General features: G+C 43.6%; 1 pseudogene across 1 annotated transcript; it reads left to right on the forward strand.

Annotated features, from left to right (window-relative positions):
- Positions 1 to 8122: 8122 nt before the first annotated feature.
- On the forward strand, positions 8123 to 11080 carry LOC309824128 (pro-neuregulin-2, membrane-bound isoform-like; annotated as a pseudogene). The gene is made up of 2 exons: positions 8123 to 8228; positions 9688 to 11080. The product of its transcript is annotated as a pro-neuregulin-2, membrane-bound isoform-like (transcript).
- Positions 11081 to 16613: the final 5533 nt, after the last annotated feature.

The raw sequence follows: 16613 nt of genomic DNA on the forward strand, positions 1-16613 counted from the left end.
TAATTCCTCTTTGTTTGTTTTCATGTATATTTTCCTAAGTGCTAGTGAGGTTGAGCATCTTTTCAAATATTTATAGAAATATTTCTATTTCCTCTTCTAAGAATTATGTTTTTCTCCCCTGCCTTTTTTCTCCATTAGCTTGCTTATGTTTTGTCACATCTCTGTAGGAATTCTAGATATATATTACAGTTATTAAGCATTTGTCTGTGGTATATGTTGCAAATATTTTTCCCAGTCTTTTGCTCTGAGGAGTTTTAAATTTCTGTTTAATAAAATTTGTCTGGTTTTTCTTGACGACTGAGTCTTTCCCACCCCATGATTATAAATGTATTGTCTGGTGTTTTCTTCTATACTTTTGTAAATGCAGATCTTGAGTCAATCTGGATTTTTTTCTGAGTATGGGATGAGGAAGTGATTCACTTTATTTTTTTTTCCTTATGGCTCCCACTGTCCTAGTACTATTTTTAGAGTAATCTTTCATTTTCCCACTGTTTGGAAATTCCACCTTTATCATACGCTAAATTCCTTTGAATACATGGGTCAATTTCTGGACTCTATTCTCTTTCATTAATCCATATGTTTATTTGTTCTCTGACACTCCATTGTTTTAATTACTGTAGTTTTATAGATTGTTTTCATATCTGGTAGGGCAAATTCTCCACCTCATTTTTTTCCTCAATTTCTGTTTTTTGGTTATTTTTATTTATTTTCTATTCTAGAAGAACTTGATAAGCAGCTTTTCATGTTCAATTAAAAATCTTGTGAAAATTTTCATTGGGCTCCCCACTGAATGTGTAGATTATTGGGGAAGAATCAACATTCTTCCTGTAAGTTTTCCTCATATAAGTCTTGCACAATTTTTATTAGGTTAGTTCCAAGTACTCAGTTGTCTTTGTGGTCCTTGTGAATGGGATTTCTTTTTCCAGTTACATTTTCTTATTCGTTATTACTAGGGATTTTGTATCTAGTCACCTCAGTAACCTCTCATTCATTATAAGAGTTATTTTATTTGATCCTCTTGGGATAGCTAGGTAGACAACCACATAATCTACAAATAATAATAGCTTTAATTCTTACTTTCCAATATTTATATGTCATATTTTTCTTGTTGCACTGGTTACAACCTTCAATGCAATGTGAATAGTGGTGGCAATAGCATGAGAGGTTTTTTGTTTCACCATCACATGTGAGGCTTGCTACAGATTTTGGTAGTTGTACTTTAATGAGTTAAGGAAGTTTCCAGATATCCTATATGACAAAAAGAGCTTTTGTCTTGTTTTTTTTTTCAATTAGATATGGGTGAAGCAAACGCTTTTTCAAAGTCTAATTTATTTAGTTTTTCTTTTTTGTTAATATAACATATTATATCAAAAGACTTCTAAAGCTGGATCATCCTCACAGTCCAGAGACAAACATTATTAGGTCATTTAGGTATTATTCTTTTCATACATAGTTAGATTTTATTTACTAATATTTTATTTAGGATTCTTTAAGTCAATTTCATATTTTGGTTTGTGCCAGCCTGTGCTAGTTCAGTAAATGTGTTAGCCTGTGCTAGGCTATATGCTCCCCATTCTGTTCATTAGTTTTTAAAAACGGCAGTATAGCATGTTCTCTTCCTAAAAATGGGTTACTTTTTTTTTTTTTTTTGTCCAAGAGGCTTGTGGGATCTAAGTTCCCCCATCAGGGATTGAACCCCGGCCCCCGCAGTGAAAGCACCGAGTCCTAACAACTGGACCACCAGGGAATTCCCAAAAATGGATTACTCTTTTTTTTTAACTTTTTTTTTATATTGGGGTATACTTGATTAACAATGTTGTGACAGTTTCAGGTATACAGCAAAGTGATTCAGTTATACACGTTACATGTATCTATTCTTTTTCAAATTCTTTTCCCATTTAGGTTGTTACATAATATTGAGCAGAGTTCCCTGTGCTATACAGTAGAAAATGGATCACTTTTAATTTTAGCTTTCCTTAAGTAGAATGTAACGTTATGTGGTAGAAAAGGCTAGGATGGTGATGTGTTCAAATGAACATATATCAATGAAATCAAAATAAGCAGATTATCAGCCTATATCCCTTGCCACCAATCTGGCTGTGGGGTCCCTGAGCACCAAAAGTATAAGGTTCCTCCTTTATAAAATGTAGCAACAGTTTTCTATCCTAATGTAGCTTAGATAAAGTGCAACAATATTGATTTTCCCTTCAATCTCAAGAAACTAAGGGTTCTAAGTATGTTGAGGCCTGTGACTATTAAAGAACCTTAAATCCTCTAGTTTAATCTCTTTTAGTTCTTTCCTCTAAGTAGCATATCAATAAATGTTTTAAATGAACCTGTGTGAAAACAACGTGAAAAGGACTATTGAGATTTTGATTGTAGATTTTTGTTTCTACCTTCAAGAAACTCAGAAGAAAATAATTTTCCTGGTGGAAAATAAAATTATCAGGTAGAATTGTGTATCAAAGACCGGAAAGTAACACTCAGACACTGACTGTCCTACTTTCAAGCTACTGTCCAGAAATACAGGAAGAGTTTAGAGTCATCTTTTTTTTTTCTTCCTTTTCAGAGAGCCGGGGCTGAAGATTTAGTCTGGAAATCAGATGCCTATTTATCACTGCTCTGTGGCAATTAAACCAAGAGAACAAATAGCTGCCCTCCTCATTGATTCGAACAACACGAGGTACGGAGCTTGTGCCACAGGATGGAAATCAATGTGTCTCCTCACCGAGTATTGTGCTTTCCAGGCCCTCATGTAAGTAACTTAGCAATCAATAGACCTTTATCATTGAAATTGCCATCAGGAAAAAAGGAGAAAATGACAAGGAGTAAGAGGAAAGCTTTGGTTTTAAATCTGTCACATCTGCCATTTTTTTCTAATGTCATTTTTTTTACTGCTAACTACTGGTAGTCACTCTCTGGGTGCTATTTGTTTCTCAGTGATGCTTTCACCACATAAAGAGGGTTAGCTTTTACTTTTTGAATCTTCTGCTTCATAAATGTAGTTTATTTCCGGAAATGCAGTGTTTACTGTGACTGTTTTTATTTTTTCCTTTGCTTCTGAAACATACAGAGCTGCCTGGCTTGGAGTACTTTTTCTCCCAGCTATTTACCTATTGACTTATTACATTGGTGAGGGGAGTGCATTTATTTTGAGTTAATTAGTATCTAAGCCAAATTAACTGGAAATTACCATGTTTATCAATATATAAATATGTCATATAGTGTATTATATTATAAGACTTTATTTAGCCTAAAATTTTTATTGAGGCATATGGAAATCCAGATGTTTTAGGAAATCATCATTACATTTCAATTTGGTGAGTTTTTAAAAATTTATTTATTTTATGTATTTATTTTTGGCTGCATTGGGTCTTCGTTGCTGCGCATGGGCTTTCTCTAGTTGCGGTGAGCGGGGGCTACTCTTCGTTGCAGTGTGCAGGCTTCTCATTGCGGTGGCTTCTCTTGTTGTTGAGCTCGGGCTCTAGGCACACAGGCTTCAGTAATTGTGGCATGTAGGCTCAGTAGTTGTGGCTCGCCAGCTCTAGAGCACAGGATCAGGAGTTGTGGCGCACGGGCTTAGTTGCTCCGCGGCATGTGGGATCTTCCTGGACCAGGGCTCGAACCCGTGTCCCCTGCACTGGCAGGTGGATTCTTAACCACTGCGCCATCAAGGAAGCCTGGTGATTTTTTTAAAAGATGTCTATATGTATTCGATTTTAAAATTATTTACAGTTAAGGAATTGGCTTATAAGCACTTTTCAATCAAATGATGTCATTCTTGCACTTATTTTCAACACAGTCTACTTCTAGTTATATCACTAATGAGTAATTTCAATTTGTCTTCTTCAAAGAGAACTTATTATTTTTATTTTTTAGTAGCACTTGTACTTCATTTAAATTCAGGGTCAGATTTTCTGAGCTTCTAGTTGTAACTTCTTCGGGTTTTTTTCCTCATGTCGTCAATGAAGTGTAAGAAATGGTTGTCTCCTAGTTACAAAGGTAATAGTTGCTCTGACTCCCTTTTTTCAAGTGACTGACTTTTTAAAAAATGCACCTTGAAATTACCATTTCATCCATCTGCCTAATGTTTGGTGGTTCTCCAACCACATCAACTCTGAAATATTCTGTGCGGCCTTAATGTTACCTTCCAAGGTACTCTCCCACTTAATAATCCAACCATTTTCCCCAATGTTTCTCAACAAAACTTCTCCCACGAGGCTAGTCTCACTCCCTTTTTGTTATCTTCAACCACACTGTGTTCTCATCTAGGAAAATGCTCATTTAAAATGTAAAATAGGCAGATTTCCTGGCAGACTGAGTTTGAAAGAGAAAGGAGGAGAAGTCAGGGATGGCTCACAGGTTACTGGGAGGGTGACAATACCATCACCGATACAGAAGAGGAAGAAGAGGAAAATTCACTGTGGCAAGTTGATTTGAAATGTCTGTGGAACACATCCGAATAAAGGTGTCCTAAAAAGAGCTGGATATTTGGGTTTGGACTGAGAAGACTGGGCTAGACATTCAGATTTAGAAATAATATTAGTGGTTGTTTGTTAAGCCATGCAAGTGGATGAGGTCACACTAAGTGTGTACTAAAATGAGATGAAGGGAAGGCTTAATAGGGAATCCTAGGAAACATTAACTTTTAAGTGGGCATTTGGGGAAGTATAGCAGCCAGAGAGGTTGGAGGTAGGCGGGAAATCGGGAGATGTCATGAAGCCCGGGAAAAAGAAAGTTTTGGGCTTCCCTGGTGGCGCAGTGGTTAAGAATCCTCCTGCCAATGCAGGGGACACGGGTTCGAGCCCTGGTCCAGGATGATCCCACATGCCGCAGAGCAGCTAAGCCCATGTGCCACAACTACTGAAGCCTGCACACCTAGAGCCCGTGCTCTGCAACAAGAGAAGCCACCGCAATGAGAAGCCCGTGCACCGCAGCAGAGTAGCCCCCGCTCACTGCAACTAGAGAAAGCCTGCGCATGGCAATGAAGACCCAACGCAGCGAAAAATAAATTAATTAATTAAAAAGAAAGTTTTAAGAATAAAGCAGAGGCCAAAAGTGTAAAGAAGGGGTTGAGAGCATAGAAGCTGGAGGGCAGAAAAGATTATGTGCATGAGCAGTTGGATGAAGTGAGCTGGAAAAGGGGGAACATGGCCAGGAAACACCATGGAGTGTTTAACATAAAGTGCAGTAAACTGAAGTCCCTGAGCTTCCACAGAACTTCACTCTCTATGAAATTAAATTAAGTGATGTCTAAGAGTCCGATTGTCTAAGACTTAGATAACTACTATACGTAAAATATTATAAAAAGAGTTCTGAACTGGCCAAGAGTAAAAGTATAACAAACTGGGAGCCAGGAACATTATAAAAATCTGGTGAAACAGGTAGGACAAGAAATGTAGTTGGATGCCTCGGGCTAAGAGTGAGCAGGGTATTTCAAGACAGATATACATTTTATTGAGTGAGTTGTGCCTATCACAAGTCCGTCTCTCCAACCCATAACTCCATGTCCCCAATCTCATGCAAATGTCCTTTAGAGGCTACAAATTCAACATATGCAAATCAGGTCTCACTGTCTTCTCACCTACTCCAGCCCCTCCCCAACCTGCTTCTCCTCTATTTCAGGGAATAGCACTGGAGCCATGCTGTAGACTGAAGTGGAAACCTCTGTCACTCATTCTCTTCCATCGTCATCCCTCTGGTCTCATCTCTGTCATCAAGTTCTGTCCATTCTTTCTCCACCTTCTTTTGATTCCATCCTCTTGCTTTTCATTCCCACCACCACAGCTGCCACTGTATCCAGGTCCTGAAATAGGATTCCTAACTGGCCTACCTTCTTCTAGTCTCTCCTCCTCTTCCTAGTCCACCTCCACAACTCTAAGAAAGCAAATCTGCTCACGTCCCTCCACTGGTTAAAAAAATCTCCCAATTCCAGTGAGGAGAAAGAAGGTCTGACCTCCTTAGCATGACATCATGCGAGGCCCCTGCCAACCTGGCCTTGCCCCCTCACCTTCGCTGCATCGCAGTGACCTTCTGCCTCCACACATCTGTCTTAGAACACCGCGAAGTTTCTCCTTGTTCTTCAACCCACCCGCTCCTTGACGCTTGATTCACTCTAAAGCCTGAGCAAGTCTTGTGCTACTACGATCATAAGCTTGAGTGCTGGAGGAGGGCAGACGGGAGAAGTTAAATATAAGTGATTTGGACCAGCCATAGAGAAAAGAATAGGGGTAGCGGTGCCTCTCTGATGAGAGGTGTGATCCCCCCATTGAACTCAGTGCTTAGTAGACTATATTTCTTTTTTTTTTTCTTTTTTTGTGGTACCCGGGCCTCTCACTGTCGTGGCCTCTCCCGTTGCGGTGCACAGCCTCCGGACGCACAGGCTCAGCGGCCATGGCTCACGGGCCCAGCCGCTCCGCAGCATGTGGGATCCTCCCGGACTGGGGCACGAACCCGTGTACCCTGCATCAGTAGGCGGACTCTCACCACTGCGCCACCAGGGAAGCCCTATATTTCTTAAATAAATCACAATTCAAGGGAGACAAGTATACCTAATAGAGCTAACTGCAAGGAATTTATGATCTGATGAGAGAAATAAGACATATAGAATGTGAACTAATGTGATTGACTTTTTCCCATTCATTATAAAACATCGGATTCATTGCTTTACACTCATAAACATATACAGACATTCAAAGATACCAGATAATTAATAACAAGTGTGAAATAAGTAGTCAAGACAAGTCCTACAGGAATTTAGAGGAGGAAGAGATTACTTCGGGATGGGGTGTTCAGATAACGTTTCACAACAGACATAGGACTTGAAGCCTTAGTAGGGTGTACGTAGCAGGAGGAATAGCCTTCTAATTGTGGGGAATGACACAAACAGAGGCAGAGGAGGATGTGTTCACGGCAGAAAGATCTGGGTAGGGAAATAATGTTGGTAAGGACAGGAAGACATCAGGGTGTGATTGTGGTGTCCCTTCGATGCCCAGCTTGATCCCCTAGGCATACTTGCATACTTTACCTATCAGGGAATGGGAACCACTGAAGTTGTTTGTTCTTGTTTTTGTTTTTGCTGCATCGCACGTCATGCGGGATCTTAGTTCTCCACCAGGGATGAACCCGTGCCCTTGCAGCGGAAGCGTGGAGTCTTAACCACTGGACACAATGAATGCAGTCTTTTAAGGAGATTAATCAGGCAATAGTGTGCAGGACAGATTAGAAAAGCAAGGGAATGCAGGCCAGAAGAACAAGTAGAAGCAGTTATCTGGGTCTGAGATGCCATAGATTTTGATTCTAAGACTATTGACATGATAGATTTTTTTTTTGAAGATGTTGGGGGTAGGAGTTTATTAATTAATTTATTTATTTTTGCTGTGTTGGGTCTTCGTTTCTGTGCGAGGGCTTTCTCTAGTTGTGGCAAGCTGGGTTCACTCTTCATCGCGGTGCGCAGGCCTCTCACTATCGCGGCCTCTCTTGTTGCGGAGCACAGGCTCCAGACGCGCAGGCTCAGTAGTTGTGGCTCATGGGCCTAGTTGCTCCGCGGCATGTGGGATCCTCCCAGACCAAGGCTCGAACCCGTGTCCCCTGCATTAGCAGGCAGATTCTCAACCACTGCGCCACGAGGGAAGCCCAACATGATAGATTTTTGTAATAAAAAACTCACATTAAACGTATACACTGATTATAAAACAAATCTTTATTTTTAAGTATGTAAAATTACAAAAATGTAGGCATCTTAGAATTAAGGAAATAAGATGAAGATCTGAACTAAGGTGGTGATGGTGGGAATGAGAAGGGAAGAGTAGATGCAACAAGAAAAAACAAATCTTGAAGAATTTGAGAATTTGGATGTTAAAAGTCAGAGAGAGAAGATTAAAATATGACTCCATGGTTTTGAGTCTGAATGAAAGTGCCAAGTTGGTACCATTAAAAGAAATGGGGAAGTCAAGAGGTAAAAGAACCAAACTAAATTTTATGTATTGAGTTGGAGGTGAGGAAATATCTAATAGACAGTTGAAGATATGGTCTTAGAACTAGGAAGAAAGATCAGGCTAGATCTTTCTAGATAATAGATCTTGGATCTATTATCCAAGGAATTAGCTACACACAAGTCGGAATGGAAGGTCTGAGAGTGAATGACATTCTGAAAGGTCAAGCACGTAGAGAACCGGGGCAGAGGTGTAATCGCAAGGGAGTACCCACGTTTCGGGACAGGAAGCAGGGTAAGGAAGAAAAACAGAAATGTTCTGAAAGGTTGAATTAGATTCACTCCATAGTAGGGGCATGAAAGCCACGAGAAGAGGGAGGTTGAAGCCTTATATTCATGCTTAGGATTTACGGGTGCTCATCACGTGCATTTGGGTGTGCCTTAAGCCTTCACACTGGTGTGAAGAAGCCCACTGCAGTATTCCAAAGCAATGCTCGCTTGGGCCCCCACCTTCAGCCTTAGCTGGATGCTGACTACTAACTGTGGGCTATTCCTCAGCTCCAGGAGTTCTGGACCAGTACCTTGGCTGGTTCCTCAGCCTTTGTCGAGCAATCATGAAATTTCTCCAAAGGCTTGTTGCTAGTATCATGTGCAGTTAATCTTAGCCAGATCCTATAAAGTCCCAAAGAACGTACTTCCCACCTAGCTCTTTAATGAGCAGTTATTTAAGAATGTAGTTTTGTTGACCCAACTGTTTTTTTTTTTTTTTTTTTTTTTTGCGGTACGCAGGCCTCTCACTGTTGTGGCCTCTCCCGTTGCGGAGCACAGGCTCCGGACACGCAGGTTCAGCGGCCATGGCTCACGGGCCCAGCCACTCCACGGCATGTGGGATCTTCCCGGACCGGGGCACGAACCTATGTCCCCTGCATCGGCAGGCAGACTCTCAACCACTGCGCCACCAGGGAAGCCCCGACCCAACTTTTTATAACAGAGTCAAAGTTAAAGGCAAACTAGTTTTTAGCACTTTACCAGTTCAGCTGGAATAGCTGTGCCAGTTAAACTTTCTGAACCCCTATTAGTCAGGGATGACTTAGTTCTCTCTGTCTTACCTTATTTCCCTAGCAGACAGATAAGAAATAAAATTATTTATTGGTTTAAAATGTGATTCTTTCATAGCCCATAAAAATACATTTAAAAATTGTCCAATGAAGGGCAGTATTTCACAGAAAAAAACACATAGTCATTGAATTTTTTTGTAGTTTTCTTCTATAATTGGGAGAGCTAGCACAGGCATGTCTCACCATCACAGGAGCTCTAAAAAGCTGATTGGCTGACATGATTAGTAATTGGGAATATGAATTGTGATATATGATCCCGAAATACAAATTTCAAAAAGGCTTCTCTTCTTGTCATGAGTATCTTAATCAGGACGTTTGTAAGCATATCTTTCAATCTCATGCTCTTACAAACCTGAAGTTGACCCATACAGTTTAGATTGTTACTGAATTATTTTCACCTAGTGTAAACTTAATCCTCACATGCCTTTCCCAAGAGGAACAGAAGTGCTTTCCCCTCTGTGTAGTGAAGCCTCATCAGTTTAACAGGAGCAATTCTCTCTCTTGTGGGGAAGTGCCCATATGACTTGGCTAGGCTGTAAAACATCTGGCTTATGCAGTCATATCTGGTTTGTAAGATGTGCCTTACCTCTTTATATGCTCAAGAGACTGGCCGTTAAACATGTTGTGGCTGGAGAGTCCGAACCGACAGCCGGGAGCCCGCACGCACCTCGCACCCTGAGACGGCGACGCGCCCCGCACCGCTCCGGGACGACCGGTCACTGGGTCACGCGCCCCGGCCCCGCGCCCCGGCCCCGCCTCTGCCGCTGCTGTGGACCGCGGCCGTGGCGCCAGGGGGAGGCCGCCGGCGAGGAGACGGCTCCCGCGGGGGCCTCAGTGTGCTAGGCGTCCCCGCCCAGCGTGGGCTCGGTGCAGGAGCTGGCTCAGCGCGCCGCGGTGGTGATGGAGGGAAATGCGCACCCGCCGCGGCGGCAGCAGGGGGGCACTCGACAGGAAGGGGGCGGCGGGCGAGGCAGGGGCGCGGGGAGGCGAGCGCCAGCCGCCAGCCGTGGGCCCGGGACCGTGCCCTCCTTGCCCACGGGCCCCGCGCCCAGCGCCGCCGAGGCCGGAGATGAGGCGCCCTATCTGGTGAAGGTGCACCAGGAGTGGGCGGTGAAAGCCGGGAGCTTGAAGAAGAACTCGCTGCTCAGCGTGCGCCTGGGGCCACCCCGCGTTCCCCTCCTGCGGGCGGCTCAAGGAGGACAGCAGGTATATCTTCTTCATGGAGCCCGATGCCAACAGCAGCGGCCGCCTTCCGAGCATCCTTCCCCCCTCTCGAGACGGGCCGGAACCTCAAGAAGGAGGTCTGCCAGGTGCTGTGCAAGCGGTGCGCCTTGCCTCCCCGTTTGGAAGAGATGAAAAGTCAGGAGTCTGCAGCAGATTCGAAACTAGTGCTTCGGTGAGAGACCAGTTCTGAATACTCCTCTCTCAAATTCAAATGGTTCAAGAATGGGAATGAATTAAACCCAGAGAACGAACCACAAAACATCAAGATACAAAAAAGGCCAGAGAAGTGAGAACTTCGCATTAACAAAGCATCACTGGCTGATTCTGGAGAATGTATGTGCAAAGTGATCAGCAGATTAGGAAATGACAGTGCCTCTGCCAATATCACCATTGTGGACTCAAATGAGATCATCGCTGGCATGTCTCAGCTTCAACTGAGACAACGTGTGTGTCCTCAGAGTCTCCCATTAGAATATCAGTATCAACAGAAGGAGCAAATACTTCTTCATCCACATCTACATCTACCACTGGGACAAGCCATCTTGTCAAGCGTGCCAGAAGGAGAAAACTTTCTGTGTGAATTTAGGCAAGTGCTTCATGGTGAAAGACATTTCAAACCCCTCAAGATACTTGTGCAAGTGCCCAAATGAGTTTACTGGTGATCCCTGCCAAAACTACGTAATGGCCAGCTTCTACAGTACGTCCACTCCCTTCCTGTCTCTGCCTGAATAGGAGCATGCCCAGTCGGTGCTGCTTTCTTGTTGCTGCATCTTCTCTCAGATTTCACCTAGAGCTAGATGTGTTTTACCAGGTCTAACATTGACCTCCTCCGCCTGTTGCATGAGAACATTAACAAAAGCAATTGTATTACTTTCTCTGTTCATGCCTAGTTGGCTCTGAGATACTCATAGGTGTGCGAGGCTCCGATGTTTCTGAAATTTATCTTGAATAATGTGATACAAAATGATCGTCTATATCATACAGTACAATGATAATAAAGGCATTTAAAAGTCTCACTTTTATTGATAAAATAAAATCATTCCCCTGGACAGTCCATCTTCTTTATAAAATGACCCCATCCTGAAAAGGATGTTTGCTAAGTTGTAACCAGTACACACTTGAAATGATGGTAAGTTCATTTCAGTTCAGAATGTGTTATTTCTAACAAATAAGCAGAATAAAAAGAAAAAAATAAAAATGTTGTGGCTGAGATATAGAGTGGGGCGAGGGGAACAGCTAAGGGAAGGATATTTATTAAACTGAAATATCCAGCTTAATATGGTGATTAATTACTCAGTTTTTTCCGTCTATTGATTTCTTCATCATATGGGCTAAGAACAGGAATAGCAAGTTCATGGCACCATCCCTGCCTCTCTTCCACACACACCCCCGCCCCCACCAAAAAAAAAAAAAAAAAAAAGCCCGCATGGCAGACACCACAATACTCTTTTCCATTGAACTCAGCCTCAGAGTCATTTTCCATGGTTCTCCAGGCAGCCACTACCAGTTGGTTCCAGTGGTGAATTGAAATTATGAGGTTGGGGATTCTTTGTGGCTTACAGTTTTGGTGTTAGTATCTTCTGATTACAAGGAACAGGGAACCTTAAGAAAAAGAGGATTTATTTTAAGGATACACATAGTTTGGAGTCAGAGAGTTGTTCAGGATCCAAGGCAAGTCAGAGACTGGATTCTCACCCTATGGTCCACCTGTTCAACCTCTCATAACATATCTGTGTCTCTGTTTTTAATGTGCCCTCATTTCCCAACTGGCCAATCCTCTTTGTATTCCACAGTCTAAATGCTTCAGAGAGCTAATTTAACATGCTTGGTTAATTACCATTGTGTCTATTACTAAGTGTAGCCTTGGTGCCAGGTTTTGTCATGGGTCATGAATAGGCAGCCCTTGGGTAGGCAGCCCATGGATACTGGTAATGCTTTCTTTATCTTAGTGGTAGTTATCCAGGTGTGTTCACTTCATGAAAATTCAAAATTCAACACATGCTTCTTATGTGCAAGTTTCTTTGCTATATTTTAATAAGTTTATTTTTCTAAAAATAGTTGTGGCAAACTGATCTCATTTTCTTTTTTGAAGGCTTTATCAAACTAGTACATCAGGAGGATGTCATAGACATATATGTTCATCTTAAAGAAGACATCTTTTAAAATTTCCTAAGACCGTATGTGCAGTTCAGAGAGATGTGGGCTGGATAGTAGAAGAGTTATGTGAATTCTTAACTAGTGGAACAGCTTATCCAAAAATTGACAATCAAGATCAACCTGAAGATAGGTTTCTGTCATAATGTGTGAGGGTTCTGTTTAGTATAGAGAGGAAATACAGGCTAAGCATGTGGGATCAAGGGCTGGGCTCTTCTGCTTAATAGCTGTTTGATCTTAGGGAATTTTCTTTCCGTGCCTCAGTTTTTCTATCAATAAAATGGGAGTGATAGAGTCTGCATCTTAAGATGGCTTAGAGTACTGAGTGAACACAGTGTTCAGAAAAGTAGGCCACTAATATGCAGGGAGAATTTGTAGAGTGGCAGAGTACTTTATAATTAAATCACCAAGTTAAAGAGCAAGACAAGTCCCTGTTAGAAGAAATGTCCCCAGAGTGGCCAGATGAACATCTATCAGGGATGCTGTAAGGAGGTCCCTTCCTTTAATGAGAAGGTTGGATTAGATGAGCTCTCAAGGTCTAGGATTCTTTGTCAGTTTAATTGTTCCCTAAATACTTGAAGTTATAATTCTGCTTATGGAGTAATTCTATAGAATTACTTGCCAAGAGGAGATGGGGTCACCCATAACAAAATGGGCATGCTTTGGAAACATCTGAGGACTTGGAAAGCCAGTAGCTCATCTTTCCAATGTTGGGTGAAAACATGAGAAAGATACATAGCCACAACCTAGAGAAAAACACCGACCTGTAAAACTGAAGAAAGAAGAAAGAAACAGAGATTTGGCTGCTTCGTTTGGTCTTTAAAACGAACACCTGCCTTTACACATCATCTGAAATATACATTAGGCCCAATAGGAATATACACCTTCAGTAATCTGCCAACAATATCAAGGTAACTTCCTTGCTTTGTTTGCAAGAAGTTGTTTGCTAATTTTTTTTAAATCTGATTTTATTATACTACAAAGCCATCAGTACTTTTTTTGCAGCCTGTACAGCCCTCAGATTAAAGCCAAAGGCAATCAAACCAAATGAACAAAACTTAATGACTTGAGGAATGGCCAAGATGGTGGAGCAGAAAGACCGTGAGCTCACCTCCTCCCAGAGGCACACCAAAATTGCAACTATTTATAGACAAAGTATCCATGAGAGCAACCTGAAGACTAGCAAAAAAGGTCTTTTAAGAGCTGACAGTTACAAAGAAGGAACCACAATGAGAAGGGGAGAAGGGACAGAGATGCAATTAGTCAAGACTCATGCCCACCAGGTAGGTGACACGTGAATGGGAGGATAATTACAATTGCAGAAGTTCTCCCGCAAAAGCAAGGGGTCCAAGCCCCACACTGGGCTTCCCATCCCAGGGATCCTGCACTGGGGAGACAAGCCCCTGGAACATTTGGCTTTGAAGGCCAGTGTAGGGAGACCCAGAGGTCTGTGGGAAATAGAGACCCCACTCTTAAATGGCACACACAAAATTTCACACACTCCAAGACCCAGGGAAGAAGCGGTAATTTGAAAGGAGGCTGGATCAAACCCACTTGCTGACCTTGGAGAGCCTCCTGAAGAGGCAGGAAGCAACTGAAATTCACCCTGGGGACATAGATGCCAGCAGCCGCCATTTTTGGGAGTTCAACCCACCATGAGGACACTGGCACTGGTAAGCACCACTGGAATCCTCCCTCTAGCTTATTAGTGCTGGAACCTACCTGCCCACCAGCCAGTCAGCATCCTCCTAGGAGGCCCCAGGCCAGGTGTCCCAGATGGGCAGGGACACGACCTCACCCACCAGCAGAAAGGACCCCCTGAGGCCCCAGCCCTGCCCCAGGACACACCCTCACCTACCAGATGGCCCAGGACCCAGCCCCACCCAACTAGTGGGCCTACACCAGCTCTGGAACCTCCAGCCCCTCAGTCAGAGACCCCAGGACCCAGGTCCACCAGTGAGCTGACACTAGCCTTGGGAAGAGGCCTCACCCACCAGTGGGGGGACACCAACCCCATGAACACCAAGACCCTCCAGCCAGCTGTGTCAGGACCCGGTGCATTCACCAGCAATCTAACACCAACTCCAGGAGCACCAGGGCCCTGGCCCTGCTCACCTGCGGGCCAGCACCAAATCTGCAACCCCTGGCCCCCACAGCCAGAGACCCCAGGACCCATCTCCACCCATTAGTGGGCTAGCAGTAGCCCCAGGACCTGGCCTTGCCCACTAGTGGATGGGCATCAGCCCTGGGACCCCCCTGGGCCCAAACCCCACCCACCAGTGGGCTGACCAAACCCCAGGACCACACAGACCCACTGCCAGCCATGTCAAGACCACACCCACCCATTAGCAGGCCAGCGTCACTCCAGGATGCCCTGGGTCCTGGCCGTGACCAATGGGAGGACAAAAGCAGCTCCAGGACACTTTGGGCCCCTCAGCCATCCATGTTAGGATCCGGCCCCACCAAACAGTGAGCCATCACCAGCGCTGGGTCACCTGGGACCCTCAGCCAGCCATATCAAGAAGCAGCCCCACCCACCAGCGTCCCACACCAGCCCCAGGACACTTCTGGGCCATGGCCCCGCCCATCAGTAGGCCAACACTAGCTCCGGGACCCCCAGCCCAGCATTCAGCCACTCTGGGACCGAGCTCCACCCACCAATGGGCTAGCACTATCCCTGGGACCCCCAGGCGGGATCTGTAGACAGTTGCCTCATGACCTGGGCCTGCCCACTGGTGAGCTGGCACCAGGACCAGGACACCCCTCGCTGTGCAGTCAGCCATGCCAAGACCCAGACTGAACAAAACAGAGCCTTACAACCAACTGGAATGACAACCAGCAACACCTACCAGCATGTCCACAGTAGTCAGCCAACCACAACAGAAGGTCCTAAGCAGCCCACATAAGAGGGCACCCCTAAAGCAAGTAGCTCTGGTAACCACAGGAGAGTGTGCTGCCAGGCCCCATAGGACGTGTCCTGCATAAGGTCACTTCTCCAAGATTGGGAAACATAACCAACCAACTAAATACATAGAAATAAAAACAGGAAATTAGACAAAATGAGGCAACAGAGAAATATATTCCAAATAAAGGAAAAGAAAAAACCTCCAAAGAACTAAGTGAAGTGCAGATAAGCAAATCTACTTGATAGAGAGTTCAAGGCAATGATCATAAAGATGCTCAAAGAAGAGCCTCCTTCTGTCTCTCTCATCCTGTAAGACCCTTGAAACATCCTGCAGGTGGCTCCTATCTTGTGGGAAAGTTATTCACAGAAAATCATATCACCTTGTAAGGCCCTCCTCTGGTCTCAGGGAAGGTATAAAGGAAAGCAGAAGGGGCTGGACAGAGGGGTCAATGGTTGCCTGGAGAGGTGGCTCTTGACAGAACCACAGATGGGGAGGAAGCTGTGCTAATTAACTCGATCTGGCTCTACAGCTTCCTTGGTCTCCTAAGCCCAGGATGATACCTGCCTCCCTCAGTGTGCTCTGGCTAAGCTTAGAAATGCTTCCTTAGGAGGAGACTGAATAAATTTGAGTTTTGAAGTCAGAGGCCCCAGATCTGAATACCAGTTAAGCCACTTCCTGGCTGGGTGATTCTACCAAGTTAACTTATCCTCTCTGAGTTTCAGTTTTCCCATCTGAAAATGTGTGTAAAATCAGAACCTCTCTCTGTGGATTTTTGGTGAGGATTAAATGAAAAAGTTCTGAGAACTGTGAAAATATAAAATGAGTACTAAATAAATATCATTAGTTGCTGTGGGGGAAAAAAAGATGCTCGAAGAACTTGGGAGAAGAATGAATGAAAAGAGAGAGAAGTTAGAAGTTTTTAACAAAGAGTTAGAAAATATAAAGAAGAACCAAACAGAAGTGAATAATTCAATAACTGAAATTAAAAATATACTAGAAGGAATCAACAGTAGATTAGATAATATAGAGGAACAGATCAGTGATTTGGAAGATAGAGTAATTACTGTCTGAAATTACTGAAACTGAACTGAAAAAAATAATAAAAAGAAATGAGGACAGTTTAAGAAACCTCTGGGACAACATCAAGCATACTAACATTCACATAATAGGGGTTCCAGAAGGAGAAGAGAGAGAGAAGGGGGCAGAGAAATATTTGAAGACATAATAGCTGAAAACGTCCCTTCCTGGGAAAGGGAAAAAGACATCCAGATCCAGGAA

This window comes from Grampus griseus (genome assembly GCF_964374135.1).
Source record: "Grampus griseus genome assembly, chromosome: 6".
In the NCBI taxonomy this organism is placed as follows: domain Eukaryota; kingdom Metazoa; phylum Chordata; class Mammalia; order Artiodactyla; family Delphinidae; genus Grampus; species Grampus griseus.